The sequence below is a fragment of the Nuphar pumila genome, chromosome 8 (assembly GCF_984573655.1).
Source record: "Nuphar pumila chromosome 8, dmNupPumi1.hap1.1, whole genome shotgun sequence".
Taxonomy (NCBI): domain Eukaryota; kingdom Viridiplantae; phylum Streptophyta; class Magnoliopsida; order Nymphaeales; family Nymphaeaceae; genus Nuphar; species Nuphar pumila.
This window is the reverse complement of record NC_143256.1, coordinates 91,491,002-91,513,020: the sequence shown is the minus strand read 5'-3', so window position 1 is coordinate 91,513,020 and position 22,019 is coordinate 91,491,002.

The following is a 22,019-nucleotide window of genomic DNA, read 5'->3' as shown; positions in this document are numbered from 1 at the left end:
AGGAAACTCCTCTCTTTGTAAATATTTCTCAAAAATACAAAAATAGTTGTAAAATCCCTCGTTTTTCCTAGATTTTAGAATTTTATTCTAAAATAACAAAAAAATGCAGAAAATATGAAGAAAATAACAAAGAAATAGAAAAACACGAAAAAAATACAAAGAAATAGTTCAGAAGCCACTTTTGCGAAAATTGTTTCGTAAAAAACCATTTTTGAGAATTTCTTTTAAGAGAGCCTCTTTTCTGAAAATTTTTGAAAGAGCCCCCTGCAACGGTTTCTTCTGTTACGCTCTCTCTCTCTGCTTCATCTCCCACGATCTCCCATCGATGATCGATTGAGCCTCTCTGGCCTCAACCCTCGATCACCAACAAACTCCCTCTGGAAGCATCAATCGCTCCCATCAGCCTCCACCCTTCGATCGATGATCGCCTCTCGCATCCACCATTAAACGCTAACTGCTTCCTTCCCGATTCTTCCTCTCTGATCTATATAAGCAGACGCCGAGGGAAGAGCAGGCATCCATCTTTGCGCTATTGCTCCCTTGAATCCATTAAGAGTCGATCACCCTCCAAAATTTTTGCATCATCCTTCGTGACTCCACCAGAAGCCCTCTTTTTCTCTCTCGAATCTCTCCTGGAGCTCGAAAGGAAGCCTTCCCCCCCCCTCCTTCAGAGTTTCTGCAAACCAGGCGAGTACCCCTCTTCTTTCTCGGCTTTCTCTAATTTTTTCTTTCTTTGGTTTTCCGCTTTCGATCCCCATTAATGCACCTTGGATAGTACTAGATTGTCTGTAGCAATCCTAATACAGCCCTGTGCAACATTAACGGAATCCGTCGATTCCAACATCTAATTCCTTTCTTTCTTTCTTTCTTTCTTTCTTTCTTTCTTTCTTTCTTTTCTTTTCTTTTCTTGTTATCTGTCTTTTGTTTACATTGGATCATACTTCATTTGTTATAGCTCACCATGTTTCATTCTTGCCTTGAATTTCATTATAATAGATTATTCACGGCAGTTTTATTTTCTTATATTTGTCGTTGTTTGCTTGTTTTCTTTCATACTTTCGCTATTTAGCACCTTCTATTGCTCTGATCCAACTTTTGTTTTCATATCAGTCTACTTTCATTTACGCTTTTAATGGTATATTAGGATCAATATTTTGTTTACATCGTGTCATTTCCCCTGTACTTTCACGCTTTTTCTTTCAGTATGGATTCAACCGCATCTGTACATTTCTTTTAGTCCATCATCACTTATTCCCCTATCTTATTTAGGTTAGTCGTGATGCATCGTTGCATTTAAAACATCACATTCCTTGCATACCAGACTCGAGTCATCATCGGATTCCATCCTTGATTTGGGTTCGATTTACAAATTATATCTTTGTAATTGGAATCGATTAGGTTATCATGGAATTCTCCTTCCTACAACTGAAATGAGTTCGATATATAAAAAAAAAGGAAGGGTGGGGGAGGGAAATGAGATGAGGCAACCTGATTTAGTTTACAAATTCATGGTTTTGGCTAGTTATCAAGCCTGGTTAAATTCTAAGTGGGCTGCAACTTCTGGATTCTCCAAAATAGCGAAAATGAGCTGGGGAAATCCTTCAGCCTTATGTGCGTTCATTAACCCTCTGGCTTGTTCACTACCAGTGATCCTGATAGAAATGCAAGAACCGGCGTCTCAAGGTATGAAGAGTGTTTACGAAACTGGTAATTTCACCGTGAGATCCTATAATCCATCAAGAAATGATTGGCATTCCTCATGAATTATAGGATTTGTTGAGAATTAATTGTATGCTCTGCTGAACCTATCTGCAAAAAAAAAAATTGATTCATTGATGTAAATGTTCTCTTTTCCTGTCTTTTTGTTTTGTTTGTTTTATGTATAATTGTTTAAATCAGTTAAAAGGGTATTTAAGATGGGTTATTAAAACTACTCTTTAAGCATCTTGGGGTTACAGGCGTTATTCAATGACCAGGTTTATTCATATTAACCCATCTTAGTGCATATCTCAGCCTTATCCTTGTGTTTATTTTGCTTGAAATACCTATTGAGGATATATTCACTAAGATGGCAACAAAGAATCCTGCTAAAATATCTGCAAGCGACCATAGAGGTCAATCCTTTTTTAGCCTCTGTATATGAAACTTCTATTGAAGCTCCTCCTAAGACAAATGTTTCATCTATGGCACTGCTGAATGGGAATTGATCGGTCATTCTCCTCTTAGCACCTTGCAGTAAAGGAGAAGAAAGATTACCTGATATGAGTTGTTTTGAAGGGGTTAACATCTAAACTCAGCATGTTCATTTGATTCACCCATTTTTCATTATGTTCCTGTATCTTCTTTTAGTTCTGCAATCATTGTATCCATCCTTTTGCAGGTTTGGTTCCCTTAGATCATCATACGTTTCTATGCCATCCATTTAACCCCATTTGATATCAGCAGTATTGCATGGTATTTGCATTCGCCATATCATGCTACACATAATGTCCATCATAGCCCTCTTCCAAATAAAAAAAAAGGGGGAGAAAACCTTTGACAGAGAACTTTTTTTCTGGTTACCTTTCATTTTGGGGGTATAAATATTTAGGCGCACTTCATTCATGGTGCATTCACGTTACATTAGGTGCATTCCATCGGAACATTCAGTGTAATGTTATAATCTTTAGGTGCATTTCCTTTGCAGTATAAGCCCCATATGTTATCTGTAACCTTGTCAACACTCCTTCACTTAATACAGCCTCACCCACATTGAGGTCCCCCCCCCCCCATTGCACATCACCACTGTACCTGCACCTTCACAGTGCATAGCCCATTCATCCACTCTTTCACAACACTCTCCAACACATATTCTATCAACTGTACATTGGTTGCGCCTGTTGCTTCTCACAACAACAATACATCCTTTGTTCTACATGTTGCATTCACCTGTTACTTAGTTTTTCGGCTTACTATCTTCACTCTAGCGTGTGCATAGCTCCTGTCAAGATCAATTTGAGTATAGGTGCGATTCCAAAATCCATTTTATAGCCAGAACCTTTCCACTTGCACGGCTTAGAATGTGTGAACTACCTCATTGCCCGACCCATCTGCTATTGGTAATAATGGCTGGGCATAATGCTATCCCTGGTGTGACTGGGAGCCACGACCTCGTGCTGTAATATGTTCAACAAAGTTTTTGTAGCAAATACAACTCCTGTGCTATCAAACAATACCAGCTGGTCTTAATGTGGCTAGGACATCAGCTTGAATCTTCAGTAGTCCATCACCATCAAATATCATCCATGCTCAGTGCCTGCAATGTACCCATGTTGCATCTGAATCCCACAACATTCCACCTTACTCAACATGCATCTCTCTCTGGCATCGCTAGCTCAATGCCAGTAGCAGAAGTCTTCTTGTTCAGTTCCCCCAAGTAGGCAATTGTCACAACTACTATCTCTCCCAGAAGGCAGGAATACAACAATCCCAGGGCGTAACTCAGCTCTACATATTAACAACATATCGCATGCCCATCACTTATCACTTTTACCATATGTCACTTATCATTTTCACAGCACCATTTGTTGTGTTCACTATTGCACCTGCCTTCTTCACTGCCACACCTACATATCACACAGTGTTTACTGTATTCACCTACCACAACCACCTATACACATCTCACATCTCATAGCACTGTTGCAGCACTATCAACACCATCATGATTACAACAGCTTCATTCCACTGTTGTCACCATCCAATATCTGCAGCTTCCTGCATTTACACAACTTTGCCACACTTCACAACTCTTGTACCTACATTATATATATCTACTGTCATACATCCCCACTGCAGCCTCTATACATTTATCCCATACCATTCGTATCCCATCCCTTTGCTCCATTAGGCCACAATACCCCTTTCATTTAGCATGAGCATTATAGGTAGATGCAACATGCATTAAGCCTTGTGTTTAAGCAATTCATGAGCAATCTCTTACCTAACATCCATAGGCATTCCAAATCTATATTCTCCCATTGGCCCAGCATGTCATATAAATAGTCTAATGCCCATTTTATCATTTAGACATGGTCTTGTCCACTTTATTCATAAGATAGCATTTTGCCTTGTTTTGCAGGGAATATATAGAAGATGTCATTTTTCTTTCCTAGCTTAGAAACTGTAAATTTCAATTTCAATGATGTTTTACTCTGTATTTTAAAAATATATCACCAACCTAGTGCACAATAGGCACCAAAAAAAATCTTATATTTATTGGCACATATCCGAGCAGAGTACTTGTGCTAGCATTACTTTTAAATTTTCTTTCTGAATTTGGGTGTACACATCGTACCCCATTGGTCATTCAACCATGAAATCGGTTTTGGGTGAAACACCCCAGATATATGCATTACAAGGTAGCATCAACCGTAACATGTCATATATATAAGATTTTTCACAACTATTCATATGGCACCATACGAATTTTGCGGAACCGCATGCTCAATTTTTGCTCTTTGCACAATCATGCCCCTACAAAAAAAAAATTAACAATGCCATCATTAAACATATGCATCTCAAAATACATGGGTCATGCCTTGAACAATGGTCGTGACATTCGCATGTCAACCATATACAAAATCACCTGTGAAACCAAATACGTCAATGATACTTCATTCACCTGCCATGTTCATTATCACACACCATTCCTTTACATAAGCGAATAATCAATTTTTCATGACATGAAAATAGACATGTGCACTATAGTGAGTATTGCCATAAAAAAAAAAATTGTACCTTGGCGAATTTTAGACATTACTCTAAACAAGTGCACAACAGTAAATTTTTCATGCAACATAAGTACATGCACCACAATTTTTTTTTCTTTCCAGTCATGACTATAAGTACACCAGTTGTGCCTCTGCATATGCACAACACATGTATTCAGGTGTGTTTGTGCATATGTACAACAGTAAATCAATGTCCAGACTTACCTATACTTGTATTTTTTTTTTAATATGTTGGTTATTTTGATTTAACCCAGCAGCAGTTGTAGCTGCTGTGATCATCGCAAAATTTTTCCTATTCTTTCGTTGGTTTCTCTCTCTTCCTTCTCTTTTCCTTGTCCAACCTCTATTTTCCTCCTTTTTGAAGGGAGAAGAATAAAAGAAAGAAAAGAAAGAGAGAAGAGAAAAGAAGAGAAAGAAAGAGAGAAGAGGAACTATTTTGCATAGTCTCACTTGACCTTAATTTGAAAACATTTAAAAATTTAACTCGCCTCCGTTTTTGAAAATATTGCGGGAAAATGGAGAGACGGGATTCGCTCGTCGGTACGAGGTTCGACCGTTCCTGGCGCCTTTACCAGGGGTAATCGAACCAAGGATCGAATCTATGCCTTTTGCTTTGCCTAAATATAATCTAAGAATTTATTCTAACTCTAAATGTACAAAGAATCATGCTTGTGCAATGCAAGGATGTATGCTCTTTTGAAAATTGATTTAGAAATCTCCAAGTATTCTGAGATGAATTTGGTAAGGGAGTGAAGAAATGTTTTAATCTAACTTAGAACTTGAGATAGATCAGAGAAATTCTAAGTTTTTGAAGTAAATTAGGATTTTTGGAAAAATGAGAAAGAATGACTTGAAGCTTCTAAAAAGTGAAAGGAAATGAAGTTTCAAAGTCAAAATCGACTTTGAATTTGGATTTGAATTTAGAAAAGGAAATGAATACTTGAGATGGAATTGAATTTGGATTTTCAAGTTTGGAATGGATCTGGGATAATCAAATGGTATTTAAGAATAGAAATGGATTTAGGGAGTTCAGATGAGATCTGAAAATGGAATGAAATCTAGAATTGAGAATGGAATTGGATCTAAAGATGGGTTTATAATCTGAGATCTGAGGTCCGATATAAAAGTGGGTTCTGGATCCTAGGAGGAATTTGGATCTAAAGTCCGAGATCCAGAGTAGAATTGGATTCTAGATCCTAAAGTGGATTTGGATCTGAAGTCTGAGATCCAAAAGTGGAGTTGGACTCTGGATCCTAAAGGGAAATTGGATCTGAAATCTGAGATCCAAATGTGAAATTGGGTCTTGGATCCTAAAATAGAATTGGATCTGAAGTCTGAGATCCAATATGAGTGTTGAATTTTGGATCTTAAAGTGGAATTGGATCTGAAGTCTAAGATCCAAAGTGAAATTGGAGTCTGGATCCTAAAGGTGAATGGGATCTAAAGTCTGAGATCCAAAAGTAGAATTAGACTCTGGATCCTAAAGAGGAATTGGATCTGAAGTCTGAGATCCAAAGTAGGTTTTGAGTTCTGGATCCTAAGATGGAATTGGAGTTAAATTCAAAACATGAATCAAGAATCTCAAAGCTAAAATTTAACTGAGTTGGATTAAAAATAAATTTGGAATTTCAAAGTCAAATTGAATTTCGAAATCTGATTTGAATTTGAATACAAAAAATGATTTTGAAATCTCAAAGTTAAATTGAACTTTGAGATTGAAAATAAAATTGAATTTGAAAAAATGAAAGGATGAATTGGATTTGATAAGGATTGAAGATAGATTAAGGAAGATATTTACATTACTTAGAGTTTTTGAAAAATGAATTTTTTAAAGTATGATGTAATTCTATCCTAAATGATGAATGAATTTGAAGAATTTGAAATTGGATTTTGAAAAGCTATTCCATTCTTTAAATGAATTAAAACAAGATTGAAGATATAATACATCCTTGACTATGGTCATTGAATGCATTATATAATAATCTATATTTAAATTCAAGAGAAGAATAAAATACATTTGGTGCTTTTATAGAATTTAAAATAAAATTAACTCTCAATATACCCTGACTATGGCCATTGGTATATATTTTGAGTCAATTTTAAGTTAAATTCTAATAAAAGGAGAAAATATTTAAGGAAATATGATGAATTTTGAAAATGGATCCAGTGTTATTTCGTAAAAGATAAAAATACTAAGTTTTGTCCATACCCTGACTATGGCCATTGATATGGATCATCAACTTAGGATTAATTTATCTCTTACGAAATGGTGCATGTGTCATTCGTGTTTCACCATTTGTGAGAATAAAGGTAGAAAGAATGCATGAAAATGAGCAATTCATGATGTTTATAATGCTCATCCATTCTATCTAAAACAGAAAATGTAAATCCTCATTCATACCTAGCTATTACAATCCGAACTGATATGGAAATAATAAATTTCTAAGGAAACCAATATTTCTTATACATTCCCTGCAGGAATAGAATTAGCATAAGGCAAAGCATAAAGTATGAAAAGGAAAGCTGAGGGTTTGTTTTGGAGCTAGAATGCATGCTATATATAGTGATAATATATATGTGAGGGATATGGGATAAAATGTTGAATGAGATATTATGCACATGCGAAAGTGGTATACTTAGACTAACTAAAAGGGTGTGTTCACATAGCCTAAATGATATGCTTGGGTCGACTAAAAAAAAATGTTAAATGTTTGTGGAAAACCTAAGCTATAATGCAGATATGATATCTAAGTTGATGGATAGAGTGTATGTATATTAGTCTAGGAATGCTTATGTTGAATGGGGAGTGTATGCTAGTGACCATGATTGGCTGTATGTGTTAATAAGGAAATCACTGGATTAAATGCTGAACCACATGCTATTGCATTCAATACTGTTGTAGGGGCTTTACTTGAACGAACCCACGATGGGAGCAGGGGTCCTCAAATCAATTCATTAAAACTCTTTTTGCTTACAGTGCATTTTCAAATCGTTGTTAATCCCCTGGAGTGGCATGATAACAACAAGTTTTTCATAATGGTGACCCGGTCACTTTTTCAGTAGACTGCCATAGAGATTAACAAAAGTGTTAGTGGAAAACATGACAATAAAAGATATATCAGATGATGGACAATGGAAAATGTACAGCCACATCCTTGTAAAAATTCCAAACTGATGCATTATGAAGATTGTGGGTAAAGCCACGGTTGATGGCATAGTAGGCATCTATACACAGTGAAAGCTTCAACAATGTTAAGCCACAACAATGGTTGTTACTGTTATGAATGCTAAAAATGAAAGTCGCAACAAGTGATGTTGTAGCCTCTGAAGGTTACAGTAACAAGAACAACAAAACAATATGATGGAACTATAAATGGTGATTTTACAGAGGAGGGATTTGTGTATGGATCACTGGTGTCAAAACATAACAAAGATTGGCGAACATACAGGAAAAGAGAAAGAAAATGTATATATATATATATATATATATATATATATATATTACACAATATATATGCCTCAAATAATGAATAAACTGAGTCAATGACACCTACCTACTCACGATAACCTGGTAACACTTGATTTATGCCAATAAAATGACGGTAGATAAAAAGCCTTCTCTGTCAGTTTATCTTCTTTATTTACAGAAATCCTAAAGGCGGGGGGGGATCTTCTTTTTACCGTGGAAGTCCCCTATTGCTGAAGAGGAAGGGGGAGGAGATGAGCGTCCGGGAGGAGAAGGCCGAAGGCGTAGCTCTGCAGATATTCCAAAGGATGGGATGGACCTTCCCTTTTGTCTACGGTGGGAACTTTCTACTTCAGAAGGCCAGGAGGAGACCCCAAAGGGGGAGCCCTTGTAACTCGGTGAATGAGAGATCGATCTTTAGTCTCCTGAAGGAAATTGCACCAAAGGGAGGAAAATGAATGTTGCTAGTAATGAACGTAATTGATGGTGGCGTCTCCCCTCTACTCATTCATCCTACATCCCATTTATAAGAAAGGGGAGGAAGGGTCTGGAGGGCGATGGTGATTCTGTTGGAAATCGAGGGTGGATGGCCATTGAATCGTGAAGATCTTTCCAGAAACCGAGATGCGAGAGAAGGAGCGGGCGGTCGGCGATGGAGGGTTGAGACGAAGCAGGAGGGCAGTTTGTTGTTGATCGAGGGTTGAGGATGGGGAAGTCGTTTCGTGAGAGGGGAGGGGCTTGATGTCGCACATGGGGCTAGCATGGAAAGGCAGAAGGCCTGCGAGACCGTTGAAGATGAACGGAGGAGGCCCCAGGCCATGGTGATCGAAGGTGGCTGAAGAAGAGGGATGCACATGGGGGTGGTTGGCCATGGAAGGAGAGAGGCGAAAGGAGAGAAACAAACTTTGAGAAAAACTTGAGAAAAACCCTAACTCGACTATTTAGCTTTGTATTTTCCAAAAGAGGTCTTCTTATAAAAAGATTTTCAAAAACGGGTTTCTAAAAACCATTTTGCAATTTTCTTCATTCATTTTTTATTTTTTTGTTCTTTTCTGAGTATTTTCATTTTTTTGTATTTTGGGAAGTACAAAATTCTAAAATGTAAGGTAAAATAAGGATTTAAACTAATTCTTTTGTATTTTTGAGAAATATTTGCAAAAAGAAGATTTTCAAGGCTATTTTGAGGAAATTTCTATAGAAAATAGGTTTGGACCCGAGTTTTGAGAAAATATTCGAGTTTTAAACCTCGAATCGAGAAATACAACTCGATGGATCCAAACGGATACCGGACGAAGCGTCTGAGCTTTTCAAAAGATTATTTTGGTAATTTTGAGATTTTAATTTAAAATTTGGATAATGAAGCTCAGATTTGGATTTTGATAATGGATCCGGATCCAAAATTGAGTCAGATGTGGAAAATGAATTTAATTTCAATCAAATTTTGAGAAACAAAATGGAATTTAGATTAAAAACTGACTCAATTACCCAGAAAATGGGGGCAAAGGGCAGAAAGGGGATATTTACAACATTTTGAAAAATTTGGGGTGTTCACAGCTGCCCACCCTGTTCGGTGCAGCCAGCCACTATGGATGTGTTGAGCACGGTATCAAACCTACTGTATCGCAAGAGAGGCAGCCGGATGGTGCTCTACAGACTCCACTTGGTTTGCACCCTGGATAACATCTTATAGTTTTTGTTTTGAAAGACAACCAATCTACACCCTAGATAACATCTTATATATATATATATATATATATATATATATATATATATATATATATATATATATATATATATTAAAGACAAGACTAACATGAAAAATATCGCAAAATGTTCCACTAGCATGTTGAGGTCGTGCAGATCCCAGACGGCCAACATATGGCTTGCTGTCATGGGCAGTGGCAATGCCCAACAGCGTGTTGTGCACCCTGTAATGCCCTGTGGTGCCCAGTTTGGGGCTGGATAGACCCCGGCTATGTCGAGGCAGTCCAACCTGTTAGATCTGGACTGACAGATAGTAATTACTATATAGTAGAAAACCAATGTACATGTGTATGCAGATTTATAATCTGATTTACATCAATATACAAATTTATATTCAAGTGTACAGGGATATGCATATTCATAATCAGGTTTACATGAACATGCATTTATTTTCAAGAGTATATGTACATATACATAAACATGCATTCATTTTCAAGAGTATCAGTATATCCAAATTTATAATCAGGTTCACATGAATATGCATATTCATGTTTAAGAGCACGTATATGTAGATTGATAATCAGGTTTACGTGAATATGAAGATTCATGTTTAAGAATACATGCACATGCAAAATTATAATTAGGATAACATGAACATGCATATTCATGTTTAAGAGTACACGTATATGCAGATTTATAATTAGGTTCACTTGAATATGCAGATTCTGAAAGTGCACTAGGATCGAGGCAACGAGCACTAGAGGGGGGGTGAATAGTGCTTTTAAAACTTTCTGCGGAATATTGAATGATTTTGCAAATCTCAAAGCAAACACACAAAGAACACAAGATTTTATCCTGGTTCGGTCAAACCCGACCTACATCCAGTCCCCAAGCAAAACCCGCTTGAGATTTTTCACTATCAACCTTGTAAACTACAAGATCACACAGACCATAACCGGTCTCACTTTCAGTAACAATCCCACTGAAAGCAAACAACTCCTTTACACCAAGGAGTCCTTCTTTTTACACAAAAGAAATAACAACTTACAATACAACCTATGATCCTTCCTTTTGAATGCAAATGAGATGCAATTGGCTTTTGAGGTTGTTGAAACACTACTCACGAATTCACTATCTCTCAAAGTGATTTGAGTGAAAAACTGAAGTGAAAGTATCACGTGAGTGAGAAAACAAATACTTGAATGGATAGGAGTGAAAAGCAAGAAGTAATTCAATATAATTCTATTGAATTTTCATGTTTTTGAGTGTAGAATGCACTCATATTTATAGTTAAAAGATTTCATACGTTGAGAGTATGAAAGGGTGTCAAAACTGTCCATTTTGAACGATCAAAACATTTGAAAAATGAAAAGACACGTCTTTTTGAAGTTTCAGGAAAACGGCAAAATTAGTCGACTGAAACATCAGTTAGTCGACTAATAGTTAGTTATTAGTAGACTGACAGTTATCGTCGGTCGACTGATCTGTTAATCGAGCCGTTTGAAAATCTGAACTTTTGAAACTTAGTCGACTTAAGAAAAGTTAGTCGACTGATAATATCATCAGTAGACTGAAAAACCTTTTAGTCGATTGCTGCTAAAAACTTCTGAACAACAAACATTCTGTTCGGTCGACTGATAAAAAGCATTAGTCGACTGCTGCTAAATTTTCAGAAAACACATGTTCTGTTCAGTCGACTGAAAAACCATTAGTCGACTGCTGCTATGTTCTGTTCAGTCGACTGAAAAATTCATTAGTCGACTGCTGCTAATTTTCCAGAAAACATACATTCTGTCCAGTCGACTGATAAAACCTTCGGTCGACTAATTTGACAAAAATGACTTTTTTAGAAAATATGACGCGAAAGGATTAGTCGACTGATAAGTCTATTGGTCGACTAATAAACATGAAAATTTAAGAAAAGAGTTTTCTAAAAAGAGTTTCAAAAGAGTTTCTTTTAGAAAAGTTTTTCTAAAGACTTTTAAGGTGAAATGCAACCTAAATATGCACTCTAAGTAAGGATCTTACAAGAATCTAAGACTTTTAATGAATTAAACATTTGCACACTAGTCTTCAAGGATTCTTCACTGAATTCTTCAATTTCTTCATAGCCTTAGCTGAAATGCAGTTGATTCCACTTGCTCATCATCAAAACCTTGTACTTGAAGTATCATGTATGGCTTCATTGTCGTAACAGATTCATGTTTAAGAGTACAAGTATATGCAGATTTATAATCAGGTTCACATGAATATGCATATTCATGTTTAAGAGTACATGTATATGCAGATTTATAATCAAATCTACATCAACAAACATATTCATGCTTAAACTATGCTTATGCGTATTTACAACACCTTGATCTGCATATTTAATGAACACCATAACTTACCTGAATATGCAAATCCAAAATTTTCCATGGATCTGCACATTAATGACACTATATGAATCGATTTATCTTTAAATTGTGCATATAAATATGCAGATTCACAACACCTTGATCTACATATTTTATGAACACCATAACTTACCTGAATATGCAGATCCACGATTTCCCATGGATCTGCACATTCATGACCCTATATGAATCGGTTTATGTTAAAACTATGCTTATAAATATGCATATTCACAACACCTTGATCTGCATATTTTATGAACATTGTTACACCCACATAGATAGGCTTAAAAAAAAATTATGTATGGGTTAGTAGACCCATGTACACCCATACGAAAATACTAGAGGAAACCTATGCCAACCATGGCTAAGACTAATGGCTAAAATATATGTATCTTTGTACATATATCCAGATGGTCTAATGCATATGTGTGCCCTATGGCACTAAGCACACGCATTGAGGGGAGGGTGTTGTGTGTTCTCTCCCAAAGACGCACTGAATGCTACAGTGCATGTTCGGGGGTTCAAATGAGCGTCACGTATATAAGCACATGGGGCTTGTATTCCCGTGTGTGTCAGCATCACTTAGCATCAGAGTTCGGTGCAGTTGCAAAGACTTAAGTACCCTTTCTTGCTATTCTCGTCATGAAACGATGGTTCGAGAAAAGGACAAAAATGTCCATCCAAAAAGTCGAGGATGATGTTAACTCTTCAAAGTCCAAACAGTGAAACGAACGTGAAGCGCACTCTCTTTCTTCTCCGTTTGAACTTTCCGTTGCCATCTTCTTCTTCTTCCTTCTCCGTGAAACAATATGAAACACTGTAAAACCCTCTCCCTCTCTCTCTCTAGAGAAGAAATTAAGGGAGGCAAAGAGTCGGCGATCCGATGGCGTTCGTCGTCCTCTTCCTGAATGAGTTTTACTCTATATTTTTATATAGTCTTCCCTCACATGTCTAGAAGCCCCACCTAAGAAGTCAGCCATTTCTTCTTACCCATTTAGGAGAAATCATCTTTTTCTAAAGTCTGTTAGAACCAAGTAGAACCTGATTTGAACCTGACCCTGTTTTTTGACCTACCCCACCTAACCCTGACCTAGGTTTAAACCCAAATTTCAAAAAACAAAAATCCAAAGTGTGGTATCATGTGCTTGTACTTCAAGCCATGCACCATTTTTGAGTAAAATCAAAGTTTTACAAAATATGCCCTAGTCAGTTATTTTAACATTGTTCAATGATAAATTTCTCATAACCTTTCATTGGAAAGCATGTGATACACAAACCATAGTTGCATTGGTACTCGATACACCAAAGTGTATTATGTATCAAACATACCATATCAGATACCGGTCTGAAATTAATATCTAAAACCATAGACAAAAGTACCAAATGTTTAAGAAACTCATCCCAATCACTTGAATTGCATTATATTATAAATGAGCATGAAGTTCGTGTCTATTAACATTTCTGCATACAAACAACAAATTTATTTGATACACTAATTTTCTCATGATTTTTAAATATTATAATTTATAAAAAATTTATTATACAATAATGATTGATTATATTTAACTATAATCTGTAAGTATCTTTATTATATATACTTCATATCAGCTTTTAAAAAATTCATAGCATTTATCAATTTTTATTGAAAACCGTATTGATATTTTTCAAATCGTATCAATGTGTTTCAAGTAAAAATGTACCTGAAGCTTTTTAAGCACTCTGTACCTATTTCTAGCAACCATGAGTGACACAAAACATTTGTTTTTTAGTTAAAAAGCTTGTAGTGTACGTGAATACATGAAAGACTCTTTTTGGCTTTGAAAAAAGGAAAAGGTGATAAAAGGGAACAAAACATGAGAAGAATAAAAAAATATAAACACTTGAGTATAAATTATGATGATAGTCTAAAATGTAATTTGTAAATAAGTGTGGGAAGACAAAAGGTGATTTGTCATAAAGAGTTTTTAACATACTTACATGTTAAGCTTTAGTTAAGATAAATTTTGTCAAGTAAAGTTTATAGTTAAATTATATTTTATTATTTGAAAAGGTGAACTCGTGTAGAATGATTTTAATATGTCCCAATTAGTCATATGAATTAAATTTATAAATCATTTAATTTACAGATTCCTAATTCTCTTCTAATTCTTATAAAGTCTTCATTTTTTAAAGGTTTAGTGAAAATATCTGCTAATTATTTATTAGTGGGTATAAATTCTAGTTTAATTATGTTGTTTAAGACTTGTTCTCTTAAAAAGTGGTGTCTAATTTGAATGTATTTAGTTCGTGAGTATAAAATAGGATTTTTAGACAAATTTATAGCACTTGTATTATCACATAAAATAGTTGTATTTTCAAATTTTAAACCAAAATCTTTTAAAGTTTGTTTCATTCAGATGACTTGTGTACATGCTAGGCTTGCAGCTATATATTCAGCTTAAGTAGTTGATAATGATACACAATTTTGTTTCTTACTGAACCATGAAACTAGTGAGTGCCCTAGCGTATGACATGTTTCACTTGTGCTTTTTCTATCAGATTTACTACCAGCAAAATCAGCATCACTGTATGAGATTAAATCAAATATAGACGATTTTGAATAAAATAACCCAAAATCAACGGTTCCTTATAGATATCTCATTATTCTTTTTACAGTTTTAAGATGTGATTCTTTTGGATTTGATTGAAATCTAGCACACAAGCAAACACTAAACATGATATCTGGACGGCTAGCAGTTAAATATAGAAAAGTTTTAAGTATATTGTACCAAGCACGAGGTGTGTGTTTTAATCCATATAACGCACGTTTTAGTTTAAAAACATGATCAGGAAATTGTTTATTTTCAAAATCTGGAGGTTGTTTTACATAAACTTCTTCGTTTATAAAACCATTTAGAAAAGCACTTTTAACATCCATTTGATATAGTATAAAATCCATATAGGTTGCATATGCCAAAAACATTCTTATGGATTCAAGTCTAGCAACAGGAACAAATGTTTCATCAAAGTCAATACCTTCCTCCTGATTGTATCCTTGAGCCACAAGCCTTGCCTTGTTTCTTATAACATTACCTAATTCATCCAGCTTGTTTCTGAAGATCCATCTTGTCCCAATGATTTGATGATCTTTTGGTTTTGGTACAAAATCCTATACATCATTTCTTTGGAATTGGTTAAGTTCTTCAGTCATTGCTAGCATCCAGAACTCGTCTATGATGGCTTCATCAATCTTTTTAGGTTCAAGTTGAGAAATGAAAGTCATATTTGCAATACGTTCCAACTGAGCTCTTGTTTGAACCCCCTTGGTCAGGTCTCTCAAAATCTGCTTTTGAGGATGATCTCTGATTTCAGCAAATGTTCTTTGAAGATCATCTTCATTTGGTTTAGCTGCGTTATCTAAGAGAAAATATGTACTTTCAAGATCATCATCGTTAGTCTGCTTATGAACAGATTGATCGACAAATTCATAAAAACTGACATGCATAGATTCTTCAATAGTATTAGTACTCTTATTAAAAACTCAGTATGCTTTACTATGACTTGAATATCCTAAGAATATGACTTCAATAAATTTAGCATCAAATTTATCAAGACTATCTTTTGTGTTTAGGATAAAGCATTTACACCCAAAGACTTTGAAGTAGTCTATTCTTGGAGTTCTGTCATAGAATAGTTCATAGGGAGTTTTATTCAAGAGAGGTCTAATAAGAACTCTATTTGAAATATAGCATGCAGTGTTAACAGCTTCAGCCCAAAAATATTTAGCAAGATTATTATGTTGAAGCATAGTTCTAGTAGATTCTTGAAGGGTTCTATTCTTTCTTTCTACTACACCATTTTGAGGTGCAGCTCTTGGAAAGGCAAAGTTATGAGAGATACCATGCAAGTTACAAAAATTTACAAAAAGATCTTTATCAATTTCTCCTTCATGGTCACTACGAATTTTAACAGTTGTAGAAGATTTTTCATTTTGTAACTTTTTACATAAAATTTCAAATTCACAGAACATATCACTTTTATTTTTCAAAAATATTACCCAAGTGAATCTTGAGTAATCATCAACAATGACAAAAGCATATTCATTATGATTAAGACTAGCTACCCTAGAAGGACCAAAAAGATCCAGGTGGAGAAGCTCTAAAGGTCTTTTACTTGACACAATATTCTTTGATTTGAAAGATGATTTTGACAATTTTCCTAATTGACAAGCATCACAAAAATAATCCTTTTTAAATGATATTTTAGGTAACCCATGTACCAAGTTATTTTTAGTTAGTTTAGAAATATATTTAGAGTTAACATGTCCCATTCTCATATGCCATAAATTTTGAGAGTCATTATTAGCTATAAGCCAACGTTTAGTAATATTTTCTAGGTGTAATTCATATTATTTTTTCTTATACCTATCAAAATAATATTTTTGTTTGTGTCTACTATGAGGCATGCATCATGTTTGAAACTAACATTATATCCTATGTCACACATTTGACTGATACTTAAGAGGTTATGTTTTAAACCTTTAACAAGGAGAACGTCTTTAATAAGGGGTTTATCAATGTTACCAATATTGCCAATCCCAATTATTAATCCTTTGTTGTTATCTCCAAAGGTGACAGTTCATCCTTCTTTGTGATGAAGAACAGCAAAAAGATCTAGATGTCCTGTCATATGCTTTAAACATTTACTGCCTAATATCCATATGTTCTTCTTTTTCAGTGCCTGCAATAAATCAAGTAAAAATTCTTTTGGGTACCCGATCGGGTCCCTTTTTGTTAGACTTTGGAACCCATATCCATTTTGATTTGGGTTTATCTATAATCTTAGAGGAGTACAAGGAATTAAAATTGAGATTATAATACTCTTGTTTAGGTTCAGAAGAACCTTTGACAAAAGTGGTCTTTTGATTCATACAAGAAGGTTTGTTGAAATGAGAGTAACCAATACCATTCTTGTAAAAAGAGAATTTTTGAGAGGATAAGAGTTTATCCAGGTTCTCTTTTCCTATAGTAAACTTGAAAACCGTTTTCATAAGGTTTTCAGTTTTACTTTTTAATTCCGAAATTTCTACTTGAAGATTTTTAGTCTTGGAGCTAGTAGAAGAGATTTCAGAAGTAAGCATAAAATTTTTCTTTTTCAACTCAAAATTTTCAATACTGAGTTTTTCATTTTTCTGAGAAAGCTCTAAATTTTCATATTTTAAAACTTTATTTTTGAGACTCATTTTTCTAGATTCTTCAAATAGTTCTTGAAAAGCATCTAGAAGTTCTTCAAAGGAAAAGTCAAAAAATTTCACTTACAGAGCTTTTGTTTGCCATGAAGCACATGTTTGTAATTTCGGCTTCATCATCACTTGATTCTTTACTGGTGGATGGTTCTGAATCATCCCATTGAGCATGGAGACCCTTCTTCTTGAAGAACATTTTCTTTGATTCGTCGACTTTAGATCTTCTCTTTAGTAGAGGACAGTCACGTTTTACGTGACCTGGCTTATTGAATTGATAGCACATTATGTCTTCTTTAGAATCTTTCTTTTTGTGTGTTTTTTGGACAGCCTGTTATTTCTCATGAAGCTCTGGAATTTTCGAGTAAGTAGCGCAATTTCAGACTCTTTTTCTGAGTCCTCATTCTCAGAGATGGCTGGGAAGGCTAGTTTTTTCTTTAGAGATTGTTCTTATTCTTTTCTCTCCTTCATATGGACTTCATAGGCCATAAGATTGCCTATTAAGTCGTTCAGAGTAAGCTTGGAAAGATCTTGGGCTTCTTCAATAGCTGTAGTCTTTTTCTCCTAGTTAGTTGTGAGAGATCTCAAGATCTTTTTCACCTTATCAGACTGAGAATAAGTTTCTCCTAGAGATTTAAGATCATTGGTGATATTGGTGAATCTAGTGAACATTTCAGTAATGGCTTCATCTTTGATCATCTTGAAAAGTTCGTATTTTCGAACCAATGATGAGATCTTAGCTTCTTTTACTCTGTTTGTTCCCTCATGAATAACTTCCAAAGAATGCCAAATATCATGAGCAGAATCACAAATAGATATTCTGTTAAATTCATTTTGGTCTATGGTACAGTATAAAGCATTCATGGCTTTTGCATTTAAGTTTGTCATTTTTATTTCTTCATCAGTCCATGAAGAGTAGTCTGATGTAGGAGAAGAGTATGAACATTCTACGATTTTCCATACAGCAAAATCTACAGACTTGAGAAATATGGTCATTCTACATTTCCGGTAGCCATAGTTAGTGCCATTAAAAAAAGGAGGGTGAGATGAGTGTTGACCTTTGATGTCACGAGCATAAGAGGTTGATGTCATTTTTGTGCTGGAAGACTTGTTATGTCCAAACTAGCAAAACCTGCTCTGATACCAAATTAAATTTCATTAGAGGGGGGGTGAATAGTGAAATTCGTTGCAAATCAATAATATAAAAAATATGACAATTAGGCACAACACAATAAACACAGAATTTTATACTGGTTCAGCCGAGTTATTGACCTACATCCAGTTCCCAAGTAAAATACTTGAGTCTTTCACTATAAAATTTGTGTTACGAGATAAATAGTACACCACCCTCTTCCTCAGAGGTCTACTTCTCTCAACAGAGAAGGGAAACACCCTCTTTCCAAGAGGTCTACTTCTCTTAATAGAGAAGGGAACACACCCTCTTTCACAGAGGTCTACTTCTCTCAATAGAGAAGGATACAACTAGAAAACAGAAAGTTACAATACTTTCCTATAGAACCTTCAGAATGATATGAATGCACGAATTAAGATTCTTAGAATGTTCTTTTCTTTTCACACACAGTAATTTCTTTTGTCAAAGAGCTTTTCTTGACTTTTTCTCTTTATTTTCTCTTTCTTTTTCTAAGCTCTTTTTTTCGAATATTGAATAGGAGTTTTTCTCTTTGTAAGCTCACGTATATCTTTTTGAAAGACTATTTTGTTTGTATATATATAGTCTTAAGAAAATAGTTGTTGCCTTTTTTAAATGATTGTCCTTTTGGGATATGAGGTGTCAGGTCATTTCAAAAACAACTTTGTGTGAAATGATAAGTGTACTATATTGCTTTTTCAAAAAGTCTTCTTTCCATAAGTGTAGCATTTGAGGTACACTATTCGTTGTTGCTTTTTAAATAAGATATAATTTGTAATGGGTATTTTCTCATAATAAATGATTTGTAGTACATTGAACGTTGGAGTGTAATCTATCATGTAATTTTGTCTTTACTCAAATTAATGATTTGTAGTATATTAATATTTTTCTTACGAATCGTCACTTCTTTAGTTAAATACATGTAAGTACAATAAATGTTTAGTTAAGTACTTTATTTATAAATGGTCATTTCTTAATTGCTTTTTGAGATAGCATTTAATGTTTACAGAAAGAATGATGGCTTTAAGTAAGTTGACATTCTAGAGTGTGAATTTTATTATTACATAAATGGTCATTTCTCAAATGCTTTTTGAGATGGCATTTAATGTTTACAGAAAGAATGATGGCTTTAAGTAAGTCGACATTCTTGAGTGTGAATTTTATTATTACATAAATGGTCATTTCTCAAATACTTTTTGAGATGGCATTTAATGTTTACAGAAAGAATGATGGCTTTAAGTAAGTCGACATTCTTGAGTGTATATTAAATAAAAGGTCTTTTCAAAACTTAATTGTCTTGTTTAAACAAAAAGTAATTTTGTATATAAAATAGTATTTGTTTTCTCAATTTGTCAAGTCAAGATAGACGATTATATATTATGAGTTAATTCATTTTGTCTTTTTCTTTCATACTTGTAATCATTAGCTTTTATATCTTTTCAAGTTTGTCTTTTTCATAAATGCTTGTAAAAAAGTACAATGATTTGTTTTAAAAAGATGTTTTTGAAATATCGTATTTTTATGAAAGCTTTGCTTTTTGTAAATAGATGGCTTGTATGATATTTAAACAAGTAATATGAAACGTGCAATATGCATGCTTCTGAAGGTTCTGTTACATATGACTTTAAAGAAGAAAAAAAGTCTTCATCTTGAAGTAGCCGATCTTCTTGGATAGACTTTATGAATGTATGGCCCATCAAGCTTTTTCTTCAGAGAGTATGATTGCCTGAACTAGGTGTACTTGATCAGGTTGTCTTCATTCTTCTTAGGGAAAATAACCTTGCATCAAATACTCGTTAAATGCATGACAAATCATATTTAGTCATAATATAACATTTTCATGAAGGCATATCATCATATCATATTAAGGCATGTATGACAGCATATCATATTATGTATCATCAAAACATAGTTTCTCAACATGCCCTACCTTTTGGAGTTGGGAAGCTCTATGTCTTCTCAGCGAGATAAATTGCCAATGAAGTAATACATCATATCTTTATCATCAACGCCATTGTCTGCTTGATGATGACACCCTGCAAAACCATCTGCATTTTAGTTGAATTACTTATCATATCACTAAAATTTTTGCACCTCATCATGCATATCAATCTCATTTTCGATACAGTGCATTACAGAACTTTGCATTTCTGTTCATCTCCACTAGCATCACAATGTTGCACATGTTGTAATCACGACAGTTCTGCTCACCACCACCACCAGTATCCCATAGTTTTGCATATTTTTGTTATATCCCAGCATTTTTTTTTCTCCCAAACTGTTATAAACTCATTAGGTGCATCCTCAGTTGACACTTCATTGCATATTACTTTAACATACATCTTGTCATCTGCATTTCCCGCACAAGTATACCAAACAAGTCATATCACTTCACTCAGCCCTCATATTTTCACAACACATTAGCATCTTCACTTCCTCTATGGTTTGATTCCTTGTTCATTTCTGTTGAAATTTCAGCATTTTTGTTTGAGTCGCTATGAGTTGTTAGTTTAAATGCAAATTACTGTTTTGGTTTGCTCCCCTTTGACCATCAAATTTATTATGGAAGTGTACACATGACCATTGTTGCACAGTATGCATGCACCTTTTTCTCACTCATTTCTGCATCTGTTAATCGTCCTTCAACACCACTATTGCATTCTCTGACATAACACCTCCATTTAAGCCCCACAGTGATTCACACTTTCCTGCAAAAGTCATTGTTGTAGCACCTACCTGTCACCACCATGTTCACACTTGTTGTGATTACAGCAACACTTCATAAACACCCTACATCCATTTAATTTCCTAAGCACTTCTTTCACACCACATCCATTTTCTAGCTTCCAGCATACTATCACCTATAGATTGCCATACATCTTCACTTGTGGCCCAGCCTTATACCCATTTTAGGCATTCACACGACCTCTTCAATGTATCCCATCACTTGCTAGTCTCATTACTGCCACTCACCTATGCCCATTTGCACAGCCGCATGTTGCAATTCACCTTCACCACATAGCTTAAGAATGGCTAGCACAGTCAGAGGGCAAAAACAAACTGATATGAGCAATGGTGCCCATCAAATAGTTGATCCTGATTCCAATATTATTTAGCAAGTTAAACTGTCTCTCGAATCCCATAATTCTGTCCCTATACAGCCATTAGGATTCACCTGTCTAGTACCTGCTAAACCTGTTGTCCACCTCTCTTTGCATCTATGGAAAAGTAGGCACAACAGTGATGGTTTAAGTCTGACCCCTCTACCAAAGAGGTGCACACACCTGCTGCACCCTGTAGCTATACTTTTCTC